This window comes from Delphinapterus leucas, chromosome 8 (assembly GCF_059928025.1).
Source record: "Delphinapterus leucas isolate spDelLeu-1000000601 "Yukka" chromosome 8, BTC_Dleu_Yukka2, whole genome shotgun sequence".
In the NCBI taxonomy this organism is placed as follows: Eukaryota; Metazoa; Chordata; class Mammalia; order Artiodactyla; family Monodontidae; genus Delphinapterus; species Delphinapterus leucas.
Window position 1 is genome coordinate 113860271 of NC_143136.1, and position 5237 is coordinate 113865507.

Genomic DNA, 5237 nt, shown 5'->3' on the forward strand with positions numbered 1-5237 from the left:
TCCAAACCCACATCACTTGTGTTGCATGCGCTTTTGTGCCCCTCCCCCACCCTGGAATGCTCATTTTTCCCATCTTCCCATTTTCCAGCACCTCCCTTCTCCCTACCATCATCCCTGATTAAAAATCTCCCCATCTTTCAAGGGTATCAGTAGAGATGGTAACCTCTACCTGCTCCTTAAGCATCCAGACCACAAGGACTGTTTCCTTCCTCTGGGCTCCTATTCACTTTGTTTTGTCATCTTTGGGGGCACTTTTTATATGCCAAACACATCATTATGTGTGTGTTTGAAGCTGCAGAATTCTTAGGAGGAGGAGACCGTGCCTTATCTTTGCATCTCCCACAGCCGTTGGCACAGTTCTTTGTTCAGAGTGAGTACCCAGTAACTGTTGGTCAAGTGGGCAAAAAAATTAATTCACTTGCTTATATAGTAGATTGCTTTTTACTTTTCTGTTTTGTTGCCCCAACAAGGATGTAGATTTCAGAACAAGTATTATGTTTCCCATATTCCTGGACCTTTCCACCTGAGATCAAATCATCAAATGCTTATCTCCATACACTTTTTAAGGGGTATTGGGTAACATTTTAAAATTTTCCTTTAAGTTTTTTGTTTTGTTTTGTTGGCCACACCTCGCAGCTTGCAAGATCTTAGTTTCTGGACCAGGGATCGAACCTGGGCCCTCAGCAGTGGTAATGCAGAGTCCTAACCACTGGACCACCAGGGAATTCCCTGATTTTCCCTTAAGTTTTTAAATAAATTTGCCAAATTCCCTATTTTATATGTAAAGATAGATAGATAGGGATATACATATAACATGTAGGTCTCTGTACAATCAATTAAGCAAATTGCATATTATTGTGTAGTGTTCACTGTTGGTCATCTGCTTCCACTTTCTTACAAACAGAACCGCAGCTTTGCTAAGATTTCTCCCTAATCCCCAGTTCCGTAGACCCCACTTAGATTCTGATTAGTCTATACCAATCATCGAATTCCCAATCTTCTTGCCCACAATTGATTTATGGTTGAGTACGTAACTCAGTTCTGGCCGCAGAGACATTAGAGTAAGGTATCTGGGGGACCCTGGAAAAAGGCTTCCTTTCTCCTAAGAAAGAGACATACAGTATCTTTCTCTTTCTGGACAGTGTAGTATCCAGAAGTGATTCCTTGGAAGTGCAGCAGCCCCCAGAGGCATTGAGGGGTCCTAGTGCTATGGTGAAGGTGGCGGTGGTGAGGATAGCAGAGCAGGAATGAGACTCCACCTGGATGACGTCATCTCAACTCTGATTGTTTGGTACCCAAATCCCATGACCTCTTTCTTTCAGCGGAAAACATTCTGACATACAATGATTTCTAAACACTCACTAATCAAAAGTGGTAGCACAGAGGCTTGTTAGAAATGCAGAATTTCAGGTCACCTCGGAACGCCCGAATCACAATCTGCATTTTAATAAGAGCCCCTCCCCAGGAGATTCATGGACACATTAAAGTTTGGAAATGACTGAACTGATGCCGTACAATTCCAGCTGTTCTAGATCATCAATTATTTAATCGATTCATTTACGTATTTCACATTAATTTCACTTAGCGTTTGCAGTGAGCAGAATACAAGGGTATCCCAGCCTCTGCCAAACTAAGGCAATGAAATGGGTGTGACAGGAGGCACGGAAGCTGATGCACAGGGGAGCAGTGAATTTCCTTGCCTGAAACTCCTCGGTGGCTTCACATTGTGCAGAAAATAAAATTCAAAATCCTTAACACGACATTCAAGGCTCTGCAGGACCTGACTGCTGGCCCCCTCTCCACCTTCTCCCTCACCCCCGGCTCCACTCTTCTCCCCCAACAGCCCTTTGCCTGGTGTGGTGAGTTAAAGCTGGCTGAAGGTTCTCTGACACTCCTCCCATGAGAAGTGGGGACCCTGTGCCCTCCCTTTGAATCTGGGTGGGTCTGGGACTACTTTAACGGCCCAGTCAAGTCCTGCCGGAATTTCTGACCCCAAAATTCATGCAATAGAATAAAATGGTTGTTGTTTCAAGCCTGCAAGCTCTGGGATACATCTAGCTGCAGCAATGAATTATGGAAAACTTGGCTAAGTCCTACTCAGCCTAAGGATCCCTTCCTTAGAGGGGCTTTTCCTGGCTTCCCTAGCTAAATCATGTCCTACCCCATCATCCTCTCTCCCAGCCCCAGGTTCTTTTCCTTCATTGCATTTTTCGCAGTGTGTGATTCTTTCCTAGACCATAAGCTCAGCGAAGTTTGACTTGCTCACCACCATATACTCATCACCTTGCACACTGCCTGGCACGTGGTGGGAACTCCAAAATATTCAGAGAATTAAGTCATTAATGAATTATGCCAAGAGAGTCCTAAACTTATATATATATATACACACACACACACACACACACATATACACATACACACACACATATATACACACACATATATATATACACAAACACACATATATATACACACAGTATATATACACACACACATATATATACACATATACACACATATATATACACAAACACACACATATATATACACACAATATATATGTATACACACACATATATATTTAGAGCACACACATATATATACACACACACATATATATACACACAATATATATGTATACACACACATATATATTTAGAGCACACACATATATATACACACACACATATATATACACACACATATATATACACATACACACACATATATACACAAACACACACATATATATACACACAATATATATATACACACACATATATATTTAGAACACACACATATATACACACACACATATATACACACACGTATATACACACACATATATACACACACATATATATACACACACATATATACACAGATATACATAGACACACATATACACACACATATATACACACACATATACACACACACATATATATTTAGAACACACACACACATATGTGTTTGAAATATAGGCAATATATTCATATGGTTCAAAATTCAAAAAGTAAAAAAATCTCCCCCCTACCCCTGTCCATAAGCCACCAGGTTCCCTTTCCTAGAGGTAACACATGTTGCCAGATTCTTATTTATCTTTCCAGGCATACGCTATGCATACACAAGCAATTATATGTATGCTTCTATTTGTAAGCAGTTCACCCCCTATTTAAAAGCCAAATTGCTCACTCTTCTGTCTCCTCTTTTTTCCACTTACAATAAATCTGAGTGATCATGAAACTGTGCCCCACAGAGTCCACAGGAGCTGATAACTAATAGAAATTCTTGAACTTGTCTTACAGAACAATAGCTAAGGGCACAGCTTGTAAAGCACTTTGCTTCTGTCTTCATTGTCAACAGACTTCACTGATGACGTTTGCTTTAGTTTCTTTCCTCCCTCCCTCCTTCCCTCCCTTCCTTTCTCTCTCTCTCTTTAATTGCATACCTTCCCAGCCTCACTCAGCCCACTTATTTTACAAGATCTTTCAGCTCCTGCCCTGTGTGAGCCAGCTGGGGCTGGTTGAGACCACAGACCCTAAAACTGGGCCTGTGCAGATGCCCTATGAATGGCCTGTTGACCTCAGAGGACTGGAAAACCCCACTCCCCAATCATGGTCAGTGCCTCCATTTTGAATATCCAGAAGCAGGTATCCGAGGTGCACCTGCACAGAACAGCAATTATCTCACCTTTCCTCTACCTCCAACCCCCTTTCCTCACGCCTGAGACCACCCTGCTTATCCCATAAATATCCCAAGCCCCTTGCCTTTGGGGAGGTGTATCTGAGACTGGTTCTCCCATCTCCTTACTTGGCTGCCTTGTGAATAAACTCTCTCTGCTGTAAACCTTGGCGTCTAGTGGTTGGCTTGCTGTGAGTCCGGCGAATGGACCGTTCTGTAACAATCATTCCATATCTGTACATAAGGTACCTCCTCATTCTTTATTTATGGCTGCGTATATTCAGTATTTTATGTAACCTGTCCCCTATTGTTGGATATGTGGTTGTTCCTGATCTTTCACCATTATAAACAATGTTGTAGGATTTCCCTGGTGGCGCAGAGGTGAAGAACCCGCCTGCCAATGCAGGGGACATGGGTTTGAGTCCTGGTCCGGGAGGATCCCACATGCTGTAGAGCAACGAAGCCTGTGTGCCACAACTACTGAGCCTGCACTCTAGAGCCTGCAAGCCACAACTACTGAGCCCACGTGCCACAACTACTGAGCCTGCTCGCCTACAGCTTGTGCTCCACAACAAGAGAAGCCACCACAATGAGAAGCCCGCGCACCACAACGGAGAGTAGCCCCCGCTCGCCGCAACTAGAGAAAGCCTGTGTGCATCAACGAAGACCCAACGCAGCCAAAAAAAAAAAAAGTGTTGTAATGATTTATGCAATGCATATATCATTTCTACAGACTTTTGCATATATACATTCACGTACATGTGAGTATATCTGTAGGAAACGTCCCTAAAGTAGAAGTGCTAGGCCGAAGGGTCTGTGCCTCTGTCCTATTGATAACTATTGTTGAGTCACCCATCATGGGCTTTGCATTAATTTTTGCTCCTACTTGCAAAGTGTGAGGTCGTTTGTTTCCTTACAGCCTCACTAACAGAATATATTACAAAACATTTATACTTTTGCCAATCTGATAGGTGAAAAATGGTATTTCAGTTTGGTTTGATTTCATATCTCTCTAATGATCAGTGAAGGTGAGCATGTTTTCACATGTTTAGGAGACATTTGTGTTTCCTTTTCTGTAATCCATGTCCCTTACTCATTTTTCCATTGGGTTCTTGATCTTTTTCTTATTGACTTGTTGAATCTCTTTATATATCAGGGAATTTGTCTTTCATTCCTTGATAAGTGTTGCAAAAATTTTTCCAGCACTTGTCATTTGACTTTGCTGTTAATGGTTTTTGCCTTGCAGAATTAAAAAAAAAATTTATGTTGTATTCATCATGTATTGCTCCATAACAAATTACTCCAAAACTTAGTGACTTAAAACAACTATGGGGAATTCCATCACGGTCTAGTGGTTAAGACTCCGCACTTCCACTGCAGGGGGCATGGGTTCGATCCCTGGTCCAGGAATTAAGATCCTACATGCCACGTGGTGCGGCCAATAAATAAGTAAATAGTAAAAAAAAAAACCTGCAAGCACTTACTATCTGTCACGATCTCTGTGGGACAGGAGTTCAGACAGGGCACAGCAGAGATGGCTTGTTTCTGCTCCA

The 5237-nt window shown here is 42.1% G+C and overlaps 1 non-coding gene across 1 annotated transcript; it reads right to left on the reverse strand.

Annotated features, from left to right (window-relative positions):
- Positions 1-651: 651 nt before the first annotated feature.
- Positions 652-724, reverse strand: TRNAG-ACC (transfer RNA glycine (anticodon ACC)). The gene has a single exon. It is a non-coding gene; the product is annotated as a tRNA-Gly (tRNA).
- Positions 725-5237: the final 4513 nt, after the last annotated feature.